At 40.3% G+C, this 22,821-nt stretch overlaps 1 protein-coding gene across 1 annotated transcript in view; it reads right to left on the bottom strand.

The window, feature by feature from the left end:
* Window positions 1-22,464, bottom strand: part of LOC115269359 (uncharacterized) — a 763,799-nt gene extending 741,335 nt beyond the window's left edge. The window contains exon 1 of the mRNA XM_062846706.1: window positions 21,858-22,464. The gene's annotated coding sequence lies outside the window, so the exon portion shown is untranslated. The remainder of the gene's footprint in view (window positions 1-21,857) is intronic.
* Window positions 22,465-22,821: the final 357 nt, after the last annotated feature.

Genomic DNA, 22,821 nt, shown 5'->3' with positions numbered 1-22,821 from the left:
GGTAATCAAGTTGTTCTAACATTGGATAACATTACGTTAACTCACCGATTCATCTCATCCCACCCGTTTCAATTTGCCTCGGTGTATCTGTTGATAAGATAGTTCATATCAGTAGATGTTAAAAAAAAGACATGGGCTGCTTTTCAGAATGTCTTGAATTGGAACTTAGTATCTAAAAATTAGTATTCTTACGTAAGATGTTCGTGATCGCGATTTGAATTTGGCATGGATCAACGTATTCGCCTTTATTCACTTTGCCACTGTTTCCTGGGCTGTTTCACTGGTCCAGGACTCATACGTCTTCATGTAGAAAAATAATTGAGAATATCGACAGGAAAGTAAGATAAACGCGAAAATATGGCTCAACATTTTGTAGAAAATTTCTTTAAAAAATCAATAGGCTGTACGAAGCTTGTCAAGAGAACTAGCTTTTTAAGAAATCTTTGCTAGTTAATTTCCATATAAAGGGATTGAATAACAAAAAATAAAAATCAAATAATGATGTCACCATAATTCCATAACACAATCAATACAAAAACTTGTTGAGCATATGTGATTTTTTACTTTGTATGTGTTTTTGGGAAGTTCTTATGTAAGATTTTTAGAAAAATACCTAAAAATTCAAATTTCACCAAATAGTAAATTGTGAATAACTGTAAAACGGATAGAAAAAACGCCATGCTGTCTTCGGCAAAATTTTTCCTCATAAAAAATCCTATCTTTTTATGAAAATTGTTTTAAATTAGCATTAGGTTCAGATACTTTTTATGATGGGTAAAATGCAAAGTATATCAAAAAATGACAAATTTTAGTAAATTCAAAAATTCAGTTTAAAAAAGTTACCTGCAAAACATGCCGTTAATTATTTTTCCCAAGAAGTTTGGATCCATATCAAGCTGTAAAAAATATAAAAATAGTGGGTATTGCCAATTTTTGTACGGTAAAAAATGTTTGTATGAAATTTATTACGAAAAATGGCCAGTTTTCAAAAATCTCGTCGGGGCGACCTCTAAACGTCATTTTTGAAAGTTGCCGTCATACAAAAAATTGTTTCTAACACCCTTAGCTATCATTTGCAGGGTGAGCCCCCAAGTTTTTTGACCATGTGCAATTTTGGGACAACCTACTGTAAGTACACCAGGGGCAAATGGACAAGTCGAACGTATCAACAAAACTCTCATCCCAATGCTTGCTAAAATGTGTAGTGAAAATTCGTTAAAATGGGATAAACTGTTACCAAAGATTGAGAATGTATTCAATAACACATACCATAGGTCGATTAATAACTACCCTAGTGTTTTGCTTTTCGGAGTTCAGCAAAAATCTTCAGACATAGGAAAACATAATATTGAATGTTTTATTCAAAACAATCAACCTGATATTCCTGCTCAAAATATACAAAACATTCGTGAAAAAGCTCGTCGAAAGAATTTAGAAGTTCAAAATTATAACAAAAGCATCACGGACAAGAAAAGATTAAAATGTCCTGATTATAAGATAGGCGATTTTGTAGTATTGAAAACAATTGAGTCTCATAAATTATCTCCAAAGTTCAAAGGGCCATATATTATTAGGGAGCGTCCATAAATTACGTCACGTAAAAATCGACCATTTTCAACCCCCCCTCCCCCTATGTCACACTTTTTGTATGGGACCTCTGTAATTTTTGTAGCGGTTGTCACACTTTGCTGAACCCTCCTCCCCCCTCAAAGCGTGACGTAATTTATGGACGCTCCCTTAAAAAAGTTTTGCCAAATCAAAGATATGTTGTATCTGACATTGATGGACTGCAAGTTTCAAGTGTTCCTTTTGAATCGGTTTGTTCTCCGCAAAATATGAGAAAATGGGTGCATAGTGAGGTAGACCAAAATGGTATCGATGAGGACATCGCGGAGATCAGGATGGCCGAATTGTAGTACTTATATAATATTACTGTGTACGGACTGACTCAACAGACTTAGATGATTGTAAGCAGGCGATGACTTTTCAATAACTGAAATAAAGATCATTCTGTCAGAAACTGTAAAACTGAGCACCCCTATTATCTCTACAATGCTCTAGGTCTTCCAAGTACTCTTGCTAATATAGGCCTAATATAGGCCTGGGATTGAAATTTCAAACATTTGCATTATGGTAATCAATTGGACCGCAATTCCAGATGTAGTATTGCAACAATGCATTTGGAGATTTCATATGCGGGAATAGTAGTTTACGCAACAAGGTGTAGAATGAAGATTTTTACAGCACGAGTCGTACATTTAACCAACGAGGCTTGCCGAGTTGGATAATTTTGACGAGTGCTGTAAAAATCGAGTTCTGCACCGAGTTGCGTACAACGTTTTTTGCAATTTCATAAATTACCACTTGAGGATAGTTTTTAACAAAAATTGTTCATCAAACTGCACACTGATGTTCATAGTCATGTTTAAGAAAATCTGATCATAGCAGGTTATACTGTGCAGTTGTCACAAATTTTCAAACCTGCGTCCAGAAACCATCAAGAATTTGATCAAAACTGAAAACAATGCTGTAATCACAGAGGAACAGACGTCACACTCTCATTGCTTCTCATCGATCACCTTTATAACGGTTGATTCAAATATTCAGTAGTAGGTCGATCTACCACTTGCGGCGCTGGTATCGGTTTTACTCCTGTTTGACGTTTGCTCACTACCGCCATCTAGTGGCGGCCCGGCCAAACACAGTACATTTAGCATTGGGCGATTGCGTTTTTGTGACGATGTTTTGTAATGAAATTTGTTCTAAGTGTTACGTCTGTTTCTCTGTGCTGTAATGGTTCATTACGCAATGCAAATCAGTGCTGTAATGAACCATTACAGAACTGCTGATTTGGTGTGGGAAAGTAGGCCTTTTCCTGGCAGATTTGCGTGAGGTAAAATAGCCTATTACGATGAGAAATTGCAAAAACGTTATTTTCGGGCGAGTCATTTTTTTGGGCGAAAGAAATTCGGGCGTTTGTCATTCAGGTATTTGGAATTTGGATGAATGACATTCGAGTTTTGTTTCCAAAGCATCTCACTTTTTGAGTATATTTCATTTATTTAGTATTACATCTAATTCAAGATAAAACTGAATCAACAATATTTCTCCATAATACACGGTTCGTGTCTGCCGCTCTCCATCTTCGGTCGCGCTCAATGCTCGCCAAGTCACGCTCCACCTGGTCCGCCCGTCGTGCTCTCTGCGCTCCACGCCTTCTTGTGCCAACCGGATCAGTTGCAAACACCAGCTTTGCAGGGTTGTTGTCCGGCATTCTTGCAACATGCCCTGCCCACCGTATCCTTCCGGCTTTGGCCACTTTCTGGATGCTGGGTTCACCGTAAAGTGCAGCGAGCTCGTGGTTCATCCTTCTCCGCCACACACCGTTCTCCTGCACACCGCCGAAGATCGTTCTTGGCATGCGTCGCTCGAAAACTCCGAGTGCTTGTAGGTCCTCCTCCAGCATGGTCCATGTCTTGTGTCCGTAGAGGACCACCGGTTTTATTAGCGTTTTGTACATGGTGCATTTGGTGCGTGGGTGAATCTTTTTATACCGCAGCTTCTTCTGAAGCCCGTGGTAGGCCCGACTTCCGCTGATGATGCACCTCCGAATTTCACGGCTCACGTTGTTGTCACCCGTCAGTAAGGATCCGAGGTAGACGAATTCCTCCACCACCTCGAAAGTATCCCCGTCTATCGTAACATTACTACCCAGACGGATCCGGTCGTGTTCGGTTCCGCCTACCAGCATGTACTTTGTTTTTGAGGCATTCACCACCAGTCCGACCTTTGCTGCTTCGCGTTTCAGGCGGGTGTACAGCTCTGCCACCGTTCCAAATGTTCTAGCGATAATGTCCATGTCGTCCGCGAAGCACACAAATTGACCGGATTTTGTGAAAATCGTTCCCCGGCTGTTGAGCCCGGCTCGTCGCATCACACCTTCCAAAGCGATGTTGAAGAGTAGGCATGAGAGTCCGTCACCTTGTCGCAGTCCCCGGCGAGATTCGAATGAACTGGATAGTTCACCCGAAACCCTTACGCAGTTTTGCACACCGTCCATCGTTGCTTTAATCAGTCTAGTCAGCTTCCCAGGAAAGCCGTTTTCGTCCATGATTCTCCATAGCTCTGCGCGGTCGATACTGTCGTATGCCGCTTTGAAGTCGATGAACAGGTGATGCGTTGAGACCTGGTATTCACGGCATTTCTGGAGGATTTGTCGTACGGTAAAGATCTGGTCCGTTGTCGACCGGCCGTCAATGAAGCCAGCCTGATAACTTCCCACGAACTCATTCGTTTTAGGTGACAGACGACGGAAGATGATCTGGGATAGCACTTTGTAGGCAGCACTCAAAATAGTGATTGCCCTGAAGTTCTCACATTCCAAATGGTCGCTTTTCTTGTGAATTGGGCAGATTACCCCTTCCTTCCACTCCTCCGGTTTGCTACTAAACTGTCTGTAACAACAGTCTTGTCAATCAGCTCCCGCTCGGAAGTTCCCATGTGCCTCTCTGATCCAAATTCCAGAATACAATCTTCTTCCTCTGGCTTCGATTTCTTGCTGGTCAACAACACCGTTTGCTTTCCGAGGAATCCCATCTCGGGCTTGTAAAGATCCAGCTACAACTTGAAGCATTCTACGTTGAACTTTTATCCTTCCTCTTCTGGATCTTCTTCGAATGGATGGCCAACGCATACCCCCAGTACCGCTTGATTTGCAATCTGAATTCATGCAGACGTCTTGCAGAATTTTCTAATTGCGAGCCCCGTGATAATTGGCAGTTGCCAACTTTGGTAATTTCATTAGGTAGCTCAAGTTGTGGCTCGGCGAAATCATTCCGTTGACATTACTCCTCTACAAACGAGCCTTCCAACTCCAGCTTGGTTAGTTTCCGCAACAAACTTATCTTCCGGTCCGGTGCCGTCCAAAGTCTTGAAACACCGTCTAGTTTCAATATATCCTGCTGTCTGGTTTCATGTCAGCTCCACATTCCCCGCGGAACATCAGGTCTGTGACATCGCTAAGCTTCCTTTCTACAGTGGCTATCAGAAAAATATCACAACAGCCGTTTCTATGGAAACATTCCCAAACTCAGAACCTGATAGAGACGTGCAAGTATTGCTAATTTAGAGAACTTTCTATAGCTTAGTTTCTTGTTGCCAAGTAGAGCGCTCAAGTAAAATTCCACCTTTTTCCGCAAGTAATTTTGACAACTGATCCAATATGGGGAGAAACGTTACTTTTCCTTACGGAATAATAGCGCGGACTATGTTTCCGCAAGGAAAAGTAACTGCTCCATTTGATTCGCACGGAAGGCGTTACGAGTGTTACACTTTTTTCCTTACTTGCCATCTGCGAACTGCACAAGTAATTTTGAAGCGGAATCATTACTTGACCATAACTTGTCCTATCTTTTTGCACAGTACGTACGAAGTGGAAACTAGCCATTAAGGAAAAATGGAAAGCTACCGGACCGCAACTGTAACACTAATGACACATTCTACCGTGACGTTACAACGTTTTGACGCCTTCTTGGGCAGATTTTTCACTATAACTCTTAAATTTGACCGTAAACCCTCAAATATTTTTGCATATTCAGATTCCTTGTAAAATTTCAAATAATTATGATCTGTTGAACAGTTAGTTTTCATCGGAAAAGTATGTGTAAAATGGGAATTAGTAGCGTGACGTTACAACGTTGTAACGTCACGCTACTATTTCCTATTTCAAGCAAGCTTTTTCAATGAAAACTAACCGTTTAACAGATCATAATTATTGGAAATTTTACAAGGAATCTGAATATGCAAAAATATTTGAGGGTTTACGGTCAAATTTACGAGTTATAGTGAAAAATCGGACCGAAAAGGCGGAAAAACGTTGTAACGTCACGGTAGAATGTGTCTAATAACATTCATTGAGGCCTATGAATGGCTTTGTTTATGGGAAAGAATTTCTTATGTCTCATTAATGTTTAATTCTAATCAAATAAATTGCAGAAAATGTGCAATTGGGTTTCAAAGGTTCGCCTTCCAAATCTCTCCACGAAGCGTGCCATGGATGGATGGCAAGCGGGGAAAAACCTGCGGTCGCATTATTTTTAGGTTGTTGACGAAGGCAACCTCCGATATCACGTGTCTCACAACGAGTCTGCTGCGACTGGCTGGATGCTCCCAAACCATTGGGGACTACGAAGGTTGATGAGCCGGGAAACACTCTTTCTTCCTACGGGGTTTCTTATGGGAGTATGAGTGAAAAAAAAGCAAAAAATCTTCCCTCCTTCACTTTCTCACAGAAAACCGCAAACAAAATCATCACCTTCGTAGTCCCCAATCACACTCCAAGCGAAATCTGTCGAGTTTGACGAAGCTGAAATGCGCTGGGGCTGACTGCGTGCTCTACTTCGTACTTCGTAGGGTAGCAAAAGGGGAGCTCCCCTCCTCGGTACAAAAACGAAACACATGTATTTTTGTTTTTGTATATAAATTCACCAACATGGGAAGAAGATGACGGCGACGATGAGCACTCTCATCTCTTTCAATTCCAGAGCAAGTCATTTCAGCCGAGATTTCATTTCCTTTCCATCCGACGACGAAGACGACGACGACGACTCTTCTCGTGAATGGGATGATGTGGAGTAGACCGGCCCAAAAACAAAAATGTCGAAAAATTCCACGGGGCACCCTCTAGAATCGTGCCTTTGGATAAGAAGAACAATCTGTGAAAGATTTAGCTCAATCGGTTGAAAAATGAGCTGGCGCAAATGAGTTGAAGGTTTGTATGGGATGTTCAGTCCAAATATATGGGAAATTGGATGACCTACAGTCTCTCATACAGCGCGCCGGTTTGGCGAGTTCGATTTGACTCAGAATTGAAAGAATAACAGTTGATACCCTAATGAACAACTTTGTAGAAGACCATATCATGATAAAACTTAATTTAGTTGCGGTTTTAGCCAAAGAAACCAGGATGAGGACATCTTCCCCCGTTTACTCTCGGTTGTTATATGCAGCACGTGTTAGTCGGCCGTAGCTTGCGCGCTACATCATAGGCAGCTATGTAATTCTACATTGTCTCGATACTCACCCACATGCGTGAGCAATGAAAATGAAGGACAACATAGCCGCCTATGATGTAGTGAGCAAGTTTCGAACGGCAAACACGTGCTGCATTTAACAACCGAGAGTAAACGGGGGAAGATGTCCTCATCCTGGTTTCGTTGATTAAAACCGCAACTAAATTAAGTTTTATCATGATATGGTCTTCTACAAAGTTGTTCCTCAGGGTATCAACTACCATTCTTTCAATTCTGAGCTAGATCGAACTCGCTGAACCGGCGTACTGAGTGAGAGACTGTAGGTCATCCAATTTCCCATATATTTGGACTGAAGATCCCATACAAACCTTCAACTCATTTGCGCCAGCTCAGTTTTCAACCGATTGAGCTGAATCTTTCACAGATTGTTCTTCTCATCCAAAGGCACGATTCTAGAGGGTGCCCCGTGAATTTTCCCAACTTTTTTTTCGCTCCATACAACTGTGGGCCGGTCTAATGTGGAGTGATTCGAGTGATGCATTGCCAGTGTGTGGCGCTTAAATTTTCAGCTGAAGGCATTTCTCAATTTTCTTTTTGACCCGAAGAAAACAATAATTAGGGTTTACGTGAAGTGACATTTAATGTCTGAGATCATTTGAGTACTGTTAGTGGTATAGTAAAAATCATGTATTATCTGATAGTTTAGGTAAACTTTTTGGCAAACTATATTGTTTTATTTATGAGTTACAACTGAGCAGAACACGTCACTGTGAAAACGTTACGCCAGAAAGAACAACTAGTTACGAAATCATCATTACTATAAGAGATACGGTCCTTACTATAAGACATATCCTCCATAATCAAAAACTTCCAGCCGTGACGTATGAGACTACTTTCTGAAATTTACTTGGAGAAGAATAAAATTACATGTTTGCGTGAAATCTAATCTTCCACTTTTACTCGGCATCCACATCGAATAAATCCCACCGGATCATGCAAAGATGATGGCTTTTCGCTCCGGATTACAACACGTCCATCAAGATGCGTCGGCACTTGGATATATGAGATTGAATGTAATCTGTCCCTCTAAACCGCTGCGTGCCTGATGCGGTGTGATGTGTGATGGCGGCGTTGAATTGCCCGAAGGTGATTTTGATTGCTGGTCAGAGTATGTCAGTTGATGATTGAGACGATTGGGTGTGTTATGTCGAAACCTACGACTTAGGTACATGCACCGTTACTAGGCCGCACAGGAAATGGTCACTTTTGAGTAGAGGCTTTCAAATGATATGTCGTTGTGAGATTTGCATCATCTTAAAATTTTCAATCTTTGAGTTTGTGTCTCTGTAACAATAGCTAAGGTACCTAAAGTTCCGATAGTCCTGAAGCGATCGCATCACTGAGCAGAAACATAATTATTTAGTTCTGAATTATTATAGCTTGGTGGTTTAGTAGTTATTACTTCTAGTTCATATACAGAAAGTCCTGGGTTCAATCCCTGGCTGGTCCATTTCCTCCTACTTTGTATCTTTCCATCTACTTCTCTATACTATCTTCTCTACATACACATCTCATGTATAAACGTACAGGGGATAGGACTCAAAATAACTGGGACAGGTAAAATTTTCACTTTTCAAAAAATGTTCAACTCGCTGTAACTTTTTGAAAAGGGCATCAAATATTCTCAAATTTTTACTGTATGTTCATCAACTAGTTGTGTATCAGTGGTCAAAATTTGGAAAAGATCGGGCCATTCTACACAAAGTTTTGAAGGTTCTAGGAAAAGGTATAACTATCCGATAGCCAACTTTGAGCTGTTATATCTCCGGATTCAATGAACCGAATGCAATGAAATTTTGATCATTTATGACTTATGTAGTGAGCTATTAAAAACTTTTGATTAAACTTAATATTCTTCACACGAAAGAAAATTATTACGATTAGATTATTTTTCTAATATAGCACCAATTTATCCAAAACTTTATCATCGTTTCAAAATTTGAGATAGTAGTCATAGTTCATTTAAATTCCCTCTAATTGAATTGAATATATTTATGTTTCAAAGGAAAGCAATCAAATAGCCGACATTTTATTAAAAAAGTAATGGGATACATATGAAAAATAGATACGTTTACTGATAAAACATGCAATAAATGAAATTGCCATAACTTTTTTTCTTATTTGAAATTTCAAATTAAGTCAACTGTTTTTCAAAGTTCATTATATTAGTCATAAATGATCAAAATTTCATTGCATTCGGTTCGTTGAATCCGGGTTATAACAGCTCAAAGTTGGCTATCGGATATGTATACCTTTTTCTAGAAACTTTATAACTTCGTGTAGAATGGCCCGATCTTTTCCAAATTTCAACCACTGATACACAACTAGTTGATGAACTTACAGTAAAAATTTGAGAATATTTGATGCCCTTTTCGAAAAGTTACAGCGAGTTGAACATTTTTTGAAAGGTAAAAATTTTACCTGTCCCAGTTATTTTGAGTATCCCCTGTATGTTCATGGCCTAGCTAGACGGATTGACAAAAACGCCGTTTCCCTTTCTTCCAACTTTCACAGCACAGTGTAAATCTATCTTATAACGCCTACAAGTTATGCGACCAAGCGAACTGTGCCACTTCACAGTAATCTTCACACAGCCGATCATTTTACGCTTGGCATCCACGCACCAACGCGTGAACCCCTAAGCTAAAATTAAACTTTTCCGAACAATATTCCGACATCCGCATGACCTTCTTCAGACGCATAGGACTCAACGTTCTGTTGTCAACAAGCGACTGCAATCATCATTTCTCTCCCCATCCCTACATTAAGGACAAACGTATTGAAATCCAGTTTCAACAGTGCATCAGAACTTCAAACGCACAAATCTCAAGAAGCAAGCTTCAAACAACAATGCATTTTATTATGTTGTTCTTGCTCACTTGTAATAAGCTTAAAATAAGAAGATCAGGGGTGCCGGTTTTGTTTTCGAAGAGATATGTGCGCTTGAAATCGTGAGTAGGTGCCAAAGTCGGCCATTGTGGCGGCAATTTTGGGACTCTATCAAGACTGTCCTTAAACTGCAGCCTGACGTAGTAGGCGCCATCCATTGTCGCCTAAAAAATAGAAGATCATCAATACTCACACACGGAAGATGCCTGTTGGTCCCAAGCAGCTATCTAATTGATTGCTTGTGTAAATGTAGCTGGTATGGCGATACTGGAGTAGCAACCAATGATCCATAATGTACTGTCAAAAAACGGTGTCCGGCACATTTGGCCGAATGTCGTTTAGCCGAATCCCATTTGTCCAAAAGAGTCGTTTGGACGAAAGCCGTTTGGACAAATTATGATCAATATAATTTAGAGGCGCAGACAAACTCCGGGTAACATTTTAGCTGCCAATATGACCAACAGAAATATTTCCTTCTTTTAAGAACAGGCTGCTTAAAATCCCAAAATGGCCGCCACAATGGCCGAATTCGAGCTCACAAATCTCTTCGTAAACAAAACCAACGTACCTGATGATCTATGTAGAAAACATTGGCATGGTCACTCAAGTTCATCACTACTTTTTCGGCCAAACAGCATTCGACCAAACGGCATTCGGCCAATTGACCTGAAACCGTCAAAACTATACATATTTTGCATAATAATCATGGGTGTAGTCCCTGATAAAAAATATCATAAAAATACGATAAATTTCAATGTTACAACACCATTTTTTCGAAAAATATTCACCATTAAACGTATTGTAATTTACACGGCACACTCACCATCACCCCTATTGTTCTATACCATTCGGCGAATGGTAAATGGCACTTTTACAATAAAAAATGGTGGTCGTTATGTATCTTAACCATAAAATTTTGAGAAAATTTCCATACACTTTTATGCGAAAAACAATAGAATGTATTGCGTTTTTATGAGACATTTTTAGGGCAATTTTCAAAAGAAAACAATATACCGTCGTGCGGGGCTTCTTTTTACACTTTTTCAAGGTTTTTCAACTTTATGACGTCATAAGTCCCAGAGTACTGAATGTATTTCCACATTTTTTACACATAATAAACGTGAGTATGTATGTAGGATGTCTGCAAAATTTGAGCTAAATCCCTCAATAAACAAAAAAGTTGTTCATACACCAATCGGACACATCTCATATAGAACTGGATGGGGGCTACTTTGGACATTCTTAACTATAACAAAACTGCATTTAAAATTCCAGGGTTATTTAGAAAACTACATTGTACCAATACTGTTGCATACTATATCGTACATGATTTCAATAAATATATGCGTTTTTAGATGGTTCTGTGCTACCTTTGGTATTATGAGTAGCGCGATATTGATATGCAGATAGCCTGAAAAAAGGGGCCATCATTCCTTTATTTAGGTAAAACGGTCATTTATAATGTATAACGATACAAGTATTCGATTGTAAATGCTACGTTGATATATTTTGAATGAGTTGATCAACCCTTTAAAATTTATGAACTGTAGAAACAATGCTTACAGAACAAATGTTCTGATACGTTATGTATATTTTATTGGTTTATTCAATGTTTTTACGCGTCCTGACAAGCAACAAACGGTCTGTTTGAAAAATAATTTCAACCAAATGAAGGGAAAAATATTGCTTCATAATAGTCCCAAAGACATCAAACAGATTTGAGCCATATTTTGAATTCAAAAAATCCTTATTCAAAAGTGTCCAAAGTAGCCCCGCATTTCAAAAGTAGCCCCGCACGACGGTATCTTAATGTTTTTTCATTCTTCTTACAATACAAATACATATAATTGAATGGCGTCAAATGAATCGTTGTTACAATAAAAATACAATAATATTTGTTGTTATTTGTAAGCAGTTTTCGCTTTTAAAAATCCATTGAATTTATATTTCCCGCTAACATTTATATCCAGCATTTACGAGCACTAACGGCCGCCAGAATGATATGCACATTGTATGATAAGAGTCAAACACTCTGATGTCTGATATGTGTTGCTTTGCAGCTGTTGATGAGATCTATCATCAATCTTTTCAAATAACTGCCAAATATCACAAGTCAGACCTCAGGTCGTATGATCCATACCATAAATCGTTCACAATTCATGTGGCCATCAGTATCTATAAATGCTGGAGAAAAATGTTACCGAGAAATATGAATTCTTTGGTTTTTCAAAGGCGAAATCTGTTTACATAACAACAAATATTATTGCATGTTTATTTTAACATCGGTTCAATTCACCCCATTAAACAAATTATATTTGTATTGTTATCAATGGTAGTTTACTATTTAATAGATTCCTTTAATTTATTGGAAAACATTAGAAAAATCATTGTTCATCTTTTCCTTGTCGTAACGTCCTCACTTGGCTAAAACCTGCTTTTCAGCTAGTTTTCCATAAGTACTTCCTCAGTTATGCATTGAGAGCTTCCTCTGCCAACACGGCTTGACGTCTGTCAGTCGTTGAAGTTTTAGCGAATAACATTCGATAACCAAAACATCTACTGTACTCAAATTTAAAACGAAAACTATAAAAAAATATGTCAAGTGATTTTGTATTTGATTATACAAACATGATCCAATCAACAATAATATTTATTGTTATTTATTTGTTACGAATTGTTTTTAAGTGTAATTGAAAATATACTTTTTTAATAAAAAGTCCATGAGAACTTTGCAGGCACTTTTGCAACTTTATAAAAACAACTTAAATTAATTTTTACTGATAGTAACTTTAAATTATTATAGAACTATTGAAAAACAATCAAATCAATTAGTCACTAATAAAGCTAATGTTCATTTATTGTACGAACTATATGGGCTTGATTTCTATTGTAAAAAGTAACAATATATCTACTATGTGTTTTATTGTGAACAATAAAACCAGTCATATGTTAATAATATTTACCATGTAATGAATGGTAACTTTTTATCCGGGGTATGATCTTGACTATCAACATGGAACAAAAACATTCACAAATGCGCAGATGAAATATCCATGGGTGACTGTGACATTATGAAATCCTACTCGGATAAAAATAAACCATAGCATGTTTGGTGAAAACCTTTTGTGCACCATACAGTATATCAGCTACAATAAAATGTATTATAATGTAATGGTGTGATTAAATCTTAGTATGTTGTGCCTACTATACATTTACAGCAGATTTTTATGCAACAATATATTTCGATTCAAGATTTTTTCCGTGCGCTTGTTTTGTTTATATATGTTCGGGACTTCCTGCAGTGAAGGAAAGGCATGAAAGAATTCAGCTGAAAAAGGCAATGTAAATTTATTGATATCCAATAAGTGATAAACGAGATACCCAAAGGACTGCTGCTGGAATCCGGCGAAGATGGCGGTCAACGGCAACCACGACTACAACCTGAGCTGCTCCAGGAATTAAGGCGAACTAGGTATGTAGAGTGGGGTGAGAGGAAGGTGATCTCCGACACGATTATCATCCCTTCCCCTTTTTGACCTCAATCATTTCAATACTCCAATGCACGGTGACGTCATCAAGAAATCGCTCTCATTCTCTCCTACGAGAAATTCGAAAACAACAGGACCAACACCTGTCAAATTTAACAGGTACTGGTCCTGTTGTTTTCAAACTCTCTGATAGAGCGAAAGAGGTAGAATTTCGTCGTAAGATGGTCTATTGCGATTTATGACATTTATCATTGATATAGAGCTATCTTTAGCATATGGACTGGGCACTGAAAGGCCTTCTAATATAGATTCTTTTGCGGGTTCACTCTTCCAGCATGGAACACAGCTTATATTTGAGTCGAATTTGTCAGTTTTCTCATAAGTTAACTTCTGAGTTAACTATCTAATTCGACGTTAATATTTGTTATGTATTCCTAGTTGATTACAAGCACTAGTCAAGCGGGTGCCACAAATGTTGCAATAACGGTTTAGCATGCTGTAATGTTACTTATGTACTTCATCATCCACTTCATTCAACTACATTAGTGGTCTAACAACACTTAGCACACTCGGCAAAGTTCCATCATGCCGCTCAAAGTGTTGCCACAAGTGATGGTTAGTATGCTAAAGTCAGCTATCTGGGTAGAGCGGCATCGGAGCCTAAGCTTCAACTGCTAATGCAATTAGAGATTTCCCATACTTTGACGTAGATGATCCTATATTTGAAGAGTTATTGCCGATTTGCCCCCTTATCGAGCGCGAAGATATGAACCCGTCGCGGGTGAAACCATCGTCAGAGTCGTCGCCAGCCAATCAGCTGGCGAGAGTCTGACGTTTCTCCGGTCTCACAAACACAAACAGCAGAAGAGGTGATGCCTGATTCGTCGCGATGATTCAGAAATGCTGACTGGAAGTAGGCAGCGCGTTTTATTTGTGAAAGCAACATACAATATTCAAGCCATTTCGGAAAATTTCCAAAGTATAGTTTAATTTCTCTGTGGTTTAATTATGTTGAACTTGATAGTTTCTAGTCCGAATGCTCTAAGATTTCACTTAATTTTCATGCTCGCTGGCAGGTTTCAGATGGCATTAACAGGAGCAAAATTACAAATGTCGAAACCCGATACTCTACACCATTTTGGAATCCAAGATGGCGCTTGTGGTTTACGGGGACGTTAATGGAGGGCTACTCTAGGGGCTACTGGGAGTTTCAGAGCGAAGTGCACCTGAATCCCTTCAGAACCCCCGAAAACACCCCTGAATCCCCCTTCAATGCCACTAAAATCCACTGAAAATCGCCCATAGCTCCATGAAATCCCGTCGGACCCTCTGTGACGCACCTAAGACCCACTGAAAACCCCCGAAACCGGCTCTGTAACGCCACTGTAACGGCTCTGAAACCCACAGAAAATTTGGATAACTACCTGCAATGACTCCGAAGTCCCCCTAAAACTCTCTCTGACTCCATGTAACGCACCTGAGGCCCTACGAAACCACCGAAAAATAAAACACTCGAAGCATGGGTTCGATTTCCGCCTCCGTCGGGGAAAACTTGGAACTTTTTGTCAAACGGAAAATTCTCCATTGGACCACTGGGTGTTATAGAGGCCGCAAGATCGAAGACGGCGTATTTGCTTTTTCTTATCTAAAAACGCCTATGTAACGCCTCTGCAACATTTATGAAATTCGTCGACAATCCTCTGCTGCTTCTTCAAAAGCCTTTGAAATCCCCCTAAAACACCCTCGGAACTCATGAAACGCACATTAGATCCTCTGAAACCCCCGAAAACGCTTTTGTAACGCCTCTGTAACGCCTCTGTAACGCCTCTGAAACCCGCCAAAACCCTCTAGAACTTCCCAAAATGCCTTCGAAATCCCAATAAAACCTAAACGGATCCCATGTAACGCATCTGAGACCCTCCGAAACCCCCAAAAACGATCAACGATCAAAACGATCAAATCTGACTATACATGTCAATGCACAATGGGTCCAGAGCCGTGTTTACGAAGACAAAAATGTTTGTGCCTAAACCATAAGTTTTAGATACATGGTGTCTTTGGGAAACTTTTTTCTTATTTTTCGACCTTTTTTTCTCATTATTGTGAAATTAGGGTGGTCCCTCTAGTTTCGCGGATCCAAACATCTGCTTTTTAATAGTTTTATGTACGTTCACAAAATGTTCTACAAAGTTGTAAAAGAACTTATTTGGAGCAAGTTTGCCGAAGAAACCATTATTCTATCTCTTATGGTTCCTAACTTATAATTTTTTAAAAGATTCATGTTAGGGTGATCCATGAATTTCAGTTTTCCTGAAATAACTTTTAATTCGTTCGTTTCTCGTAAATACTTTGTTCCGAGTACTTTTAGAACTATCAACGACGCATATTTTTTCCAAAGAGCTCAAAGTTCTAACTCTCATAGTTAAAAAGATATTGGCATTTTTCTTCGAAAAATCTTTTTTTTTTAATGTCATATCTCAAAAAGGAGCAAATGGATTTTCAATCTCCCGGTTGCATTGGAAAGATCGTACTCTGTTCTATTTATGGTGGAAAAACTGTAGGTACCTTTTTTGTTTAAAGCTTTTTATTGAATTTTGAAAATACGATTTTTTTCATGGAAAAGTAGTTGTAACTTTGAAAATCGATGAGATACAAACTTGGCGTCTTCGACAAAATTGTGAGTTTTTGGCTGCTATAAAAGTACCCAGAACAAAGTATTGCGAAAAAATCAACACAAAAAATTATATTGAGTAAAAACAGATTTTCATATGGAAAGCGGAACAATTTCAGCAAATTCGACTAGTCTTTGTTAGATAGATCAAAGTAGCTTGGTAAATGGTCATCCATTTCATTGTAGAACCAATGTTTATTTATACTGTCATCACCATTTAGGCACAATGTTTATAAGATATTGTAAATCATGTAACTTTGATAGGATTTTACGTTAACCTAAACATATACTAGTGATTGACATTTTCACTATCCATACATTGAAGTGATGAAATTGAAATTAAATTGATGGAAATCAGCTCAAAATCACATTTTAAGTTAAGTTCATTGACGAATTATGGATTATAAGCAACTTTAAATGTTTTCGACATGGTTACTTCGATCTATCTAACAAAGACTAGTCGAGTTTGCTGAAATTGTTCCGCTTTCCATATGAAAATCTGTTTTTACTCAATATAATTTTTTGTGTTGATTTTTTCGCAATACTTTGTTCTGGGCACTTTTATAGCAGCCAAAAACTCACAATTTTGTCGAAGACGCCAAGTTTGTATCTCATCGATTTTCAAAGTTACAACTACTTTTCCATGAAAAAAATCGTATTTTCAAAATTCAATAAAAAGCTTTAAACAAAAAAGGTACCTACAGTTTTTTCACCATGAATAGAACAGAGTACGATCTTTCCAATGCAACCGGGAGATTGAAAATCCATTTGCTCCTTTTTGAGATATGACATTTAAAAAAAAAAGTGATTTTTCGAAGAAAAATGCCAATATCTTTTTAACTATGAGAGTTAGAACTTTGAGCTCTTTGGAAAAAATATGCGTCGTTGATAGTTCTAAAAGTGCTCGGAACAAAGTATTTACGAGAAACGAACGAATTAAAAGTTATTTCAGGAAAACTGAAACTCATGGATCACCCTAACATGAATCTTTTAAAAAAATATAAGTTAGGAACCATAAGAGATAGAATAATGGTTTCTTCGGCAAACTTGCTCCAAATAACTCCTTTTACAACTTTGTAGAACATTTTGTGAACGTACAAACTATTAAAAAGCAGATGTTTAGATCCGCGAAACTAGAGGGATCACCCTAATTTCACAATAATGAGAAAAAAGGTCGAAAAATAAGAAGAAAGTTTCCCAAAGACACCATGTATCTAAAACTTATGGTTTAGGCACAAACATTTTTGTCTTCGTAAACACGGCTCTGGACCCATTGTGCAATGGTTGCTATTCCGTGATTGATCTGAGCTGGTTCCAATTGCACTGAGATCCAAATGAATGAGGGCTGGGACACTCCACTTATTCTCAAAGTGCAATTTAAGCAGCACATACATTTTGGATCAATAACGGCGCCGGCCACGTTCTTATAGTCAGTTGGGAAGGGAAAGAAATGTTAGAGTGTGCTGGTTGTTGCTACTTAAGACCGAGATCACCTCTGCATCCCCACAATCAGCACGGACTGGGTATTCGTTAGATGGAAAGGATGGGAGATCTGGGAGTCACCGTTGGGTCGGTGATGCGATCCATGGATTGGGGGTTATTTATAGTGTTCGTAAGGTGATACATTGTGTGGTGAATAAGGTGAATAAGGTCAAGCGGCACAGCACGCTTTTGGTTGCATACTTGTAGGCGTTATATATTGCTTTTTTCACTGAAAATTTTCCTTGCTTCGCTGAACAACATGACGTTTTCTTCCAGCGAAGGCTTACGCGATACAGAAAATCGCTGAATTTCAACACTGCAGAAAATCTGTCAACAATAACTCAATACACATGCATTTTCAGCGAAAAGATCTATTTGCGTGACAACAATCCACTCCCATGACTACCGGGCGGCCGCCGTCAAATATCAGGATTGCCAACTGTCCGGCGACTGCTGTCAGCTTTCTTTGTCGCCGAATCTGGCGCTGGGTCTTCGGCGCGGAAACCCAAAGGTGGGAATAAAATTTTGGGGTTTGCGCGCAATACAATGTGCTGTAAGTGGAAGTTGGAAGGGAAGGAAACGACTTTTTTCCAATTCGTTTCTGGCACAGAGAACAGACATCCAAGTCCCGTTCCGAAGCTGTGTAAGAAATTTAACGGCCATTTGAAATCGGCAACGCAAGTGGCAATAGCGTGGCGCTGCAATCGGTTAATTTCCCATGCTAATTTAATTCACCACTTGAAATGTTTCAATTCACCACTGACTGTGGCAATATGGTGTTTGGCGGCGTTAGTGTTGTCATCGTGTATTGGTTTGCAACCTTACTCAAGTGAAGATTCAAATCCTTACACAACTTTTTGAATGAAATTTGTTCTAGCCTGGATGTCTGTTCTCTGTGTTTCTGGTTCTAGCGATGGCTATGAACATATGAATATACATGAGTTGTATATGTAGAGAAGAGAGAGAGAGAGAAAGTGGATAGAAAGATACAAAGTAGGATGAAAGGGATGTATAAAAACCCGAAAAATTTTGTATGGACCGTAACGCTCGGCCATACTTTCCCCCTCCCCCTAGAGCGTTACGTAATTTGTGGATGGCGATTCCTCTAGGAGTTTTTCCAAGGACATCCACAGCATTTTTTCTCTGTGCCACTTTTCAGAGAATCTTGCACAGGAGTCCCTTCAGGGAATTCCTTTCGCTTAATCGGGATTTACTGCGAAATCTACTTTGGCCTTTCGCTAGGTTAGCCCAGCTTGCCTGTAGCATTCGCCCTTTGAACGATCCATCTTCTTTGCAACGCGCAGAAACAAACTCCAACACATACGGAAACGCCCTCCGAACAGAATTTGCTGCAAAACAGCATCGTACAGCTTTCTTCAAGGGCTCATCATGAAGTTCGTTCAGTGACTGCACCTGAAGTACCTTTTGTGATTCTTCCAGGAGTTGCTCATGTGGTTCCTACTGAAATTCTTATAAATTTTTCCAGGGATTCCTTCAAAAACTCTTTCAGGGATTCTTCCAGAAGTCTCTGCAGGAGTTTTCTTTCAGCAGCATTTTCATGGATTCTAACAGGAGAACCTTCAAAGATTTATCCAGGGGTTCCTTCAAGGGTTTCTTGTGTAGTACACTCTGAGATTGTTTAGGGATTCTTCTAGGAGTCCCTTCCACCAGCAGTTTCATCGGGACTTCAGGGATTTCTCTAATGATTAGTAATAGGATTTCATCTGCGTGAACACTAGAATGAATACTCCTGTTGGCAAGACCTGGGTCATAAATATGGTCTAGGAGAGAAGTCCAGGACGCGTCCTTCGCCTCTCGGATAACCTGCCGGCAGTTGTTTCGGGCCTCGTACCATTCGTCTGCAGTTTTATTCCAATCCGGATGTTCAGTTGATATTTGCTTCAGACGCCTCAGCGCTTTCCGCTGTGCTTCGGCCGATTTCGTTACCTCGTTGTTCCAGCTGTGAAGAGCTCTCCGGCGAGGGTTAAAATTGGTTAAGAAGATCGTGCCTGTCACTGTTTCTCCAATGACAGTGGGCAAGTCTAGTATGTTGCCTGGCGAGTTTTACTTGGGCGATCCTCTATCTGCGCTTGGAAACTAGCCAACTCAACCTGATCAAGTTTCCGCTTCCTAGAAGTTCCAAGGACATCGCAGCTCGTTAGGTTGGTGACTGGTCGCTTCCATGGGGGTCAGAGTCTGCTTCCCAAGTCAGTTTACCGCTTATATGGGTGGAGGCTAGAGTGACGTCCAAGACCGATTCTACTATTCTGTGTTTGTTTCTGCGCTTCATCCACCCAAAGGTATTTGAACCATCATTCAGAATCGACTCGACAGCCTATGCTTGTTGGCAGTGCTGAAAAGAATAGCGCCCCAGGGATTTCATGCCCGGCTTCCTCGTACTCGATGATGGCCATTGACTAAGTTCGGGAATCTCTTGGAGAAGCAGGTTGATCGCTTTCTTTAGATCTGGCAGCTTTCCATTTGACAGATATAGCGGTAAAGGCAATGTAATCCGTACCGCAATCATAGATATGTCAATGTTCAGGTCTATCAGCTACGAGTATAATTCTGTGGTAATATCCAAGGGTACTTAGTGATATATGTTCTACTCGGCTCTGATGTACCATCGGTAACCTAATGTGACCAACATCTAGTTAGCCACGTTTCTACAGCGTCAGTGCTGGTACTGGAAGCCACAAATCAGTTCTATTGATCAAAACACAACTACAACATGTGCATTTAAAAACAATGAATAGTTATGCTAAATGAATAAATTGAATTATTGCCTACAATTCCATGAGCTATCTAACTTCTAATACATTTATTTGAAATTAGATTCCAAATCAAGCCAAACAACCATCATCGGATCGATCGCCCAACCTTCGCCGGCGTAGTGCGACGCACATTCATTGTGCAGGAGCCGATCGAAGGAGGTACATAAATAACAATCCCATCTTCAAATCCCACACACAAGAATAACCAGATTTCCAACGAAACCCACCCTTTTCGAGTGGATTGTGGATATGTATAAAAATATAGCAACTGAATGATGCGCGCGAATGGGTTGCTTCGATTATTCTTTTTTTCGAGACTTTTGCTTCTCATCCATTTCGCAAATCATATTCAACAATAACAGTGCAATCATAGCAAGCTCTGCCCCTGTTACCGCTTGCACTTGTCTTCATTGTGCGGGGATATCTGTAGCTACACTCAATGAAATTTACCACTTCTCTTTTCACGAATCAGCAGCTTCACGCGCAGCAGAAGAAAACAAAATTGGCGTCTTCTCCTTGTGGTCTTCCCGCTCGTCTCGTCGTCACAAATGTGGTCACCTATATTTTCACGCACCACTTTCCTCGCGCCACCCGGGTAATAATAACAACACTTCACTCACGTACATAGATCCAAACAACAGACAGGGTACACCACGGGCGGAAGGTAAACAATATTTCCTCTTCTGACCGTTGCAAGATTCAACTTTCTTCCGAACACAACATGGTCACAGACGCATCAGACTCTCCTGCGCGCGGACTTTTACCGGTGTGATGATACCCTAGCCAAAATAGTGGCAATGAAATACAATACACTCTATGGTAACGCTACAAACTTAAACCTATCATAAACTATAAAACTTATTGTAATTTTTTGTTATTTATCATTGTTTTACTATTGAGGATTGCATTTCACCGGTGATTTGTTTTAGCTCGGGTTGCCACGCCGGTCAGACAGCGATCACTTTCAATCACTTGCGATCGCACTTTTTCCACATGGCGAGCAGCTCCAGCGACGAAGACGACGGCGACGCCAAGAGCGCACGGTAATCACCCAACACTCGCAACTGTGTGGCGTTGTGCCGCTTATTTCTTCTCGATTTCACTTTCACTGACTGACTGACAAACAACAACAGCAACAACAATAACAAGAGCAACGGTGTAAACAAACCTTTCACAGAAATAACACTCTCTTTGATTGGAAATGGGAAAGATGCACTTTTCCCGACTTTGGATTTTCACATGATCTTCAGCAGAGGGGCTTCTTGAGCTCTTCAACGAGATGCGCAATAACACGATTTTAATCTGCTACCGCAGTAGGCGTGGTACGGATGCATCCGCACACGTGTATGAGAACAGAGCCCCCCACGCAGCAGCGTCTTCGCTGTGCGTTTCCACTCACTAGTATAGCCTACTTCGATTCTTCCCTTCTCAAGACGATTCAAAACTTGCTTTATCCATTTACCTCCTAGGAGCGCTGCTGATCGATCGCTAATTATAGCCGGATTCCGGTTGTCAAACACACCCACTAAACACAACAAACGCGAACGTTTCGCGAACCGAGCGACGGCGTTTGACACAGACGCTCGCACGCGCCTCAAACGTAAACAAAATGCACACGCGACGGTAACGCGACGATAACCGCGACGACAGCGTCCGCAAAAGTTCTGATCTATTTTGAACAAGAAATACCGCAAAAAATGATAGCTCTGACGCGAAGATCGCACTAACGTCCGCTAATAATTGTTTGCAAACCGCGAGAATTCTCAATCAATCGACGACGGCGACGGTAACGACGATCGCCCGGAGAGATCGGCACAATACTAAAGCACCGAGTGCATGAGACATAGCATAAAAACCGACGACGGCAACGACAATGATCGTGCGACGCGCATGCCTCCTGGCTGGAGCAGATCGCGCGCAGTAAGCGTGGCGTGGCAGCTAGACGTCGCCGCCGCCGCCCGTGCTGTTACGAATGCACCGCGTGGCCGGCGTGAGCGAGATTGCGGAGTGTGTGAGCGACGCGCGATCAGTTTGACCTCGTCGCCGTCGGTCGCGTGTATGGGCGTCGAGCGTGAGCGAGCGTGGATGCATCCGCAGCAGCGATCCTCCCGTTGAACTCTCCGGCAATCGCAACTGCAAGAGATCTGTGGGGGGAATCTCTCCTGTAATAAACTACTTATCCGAGTTTTATTTACGGATGATGATGGATAGGATTGGAGCGGCTCGGCTGGTTGGATTGGGAAAGTGCAGCATCCGCGCGAGCTATGGTGTGGACTGTGGAGTGGAGAGACAGCCGAAAGCCGTAAACACGCACGGGGAAACGAAATAACTCAAAATTAAGTATTTTTCATCCATCTTGACAGCTAAGTACAACCAGTCAAATTTGAGTTATTCGCGAAGTACTCAAATTTGAGTTGTTTCACTAG

Source organism: Aedes albopictus, chromosome 1 (assembly GCF_035046485.1).
Source record: "Aedes albopictus strain Foshan chromosome 1, AalbF5, whole genome shotgun sequence".
In the NCBI taxonomy this organism is placed as follows: Eukaryota; Metazoa; Arthropoda; class Insecta; order Diptera; family Culicidae; genus Aedes; species Aedes albopictus.
The sequence above is the reverse complement of the archived record's forward strand: the minus strand, read 5'-3'. Positions and strand labels throughout refer to the sequence as shown.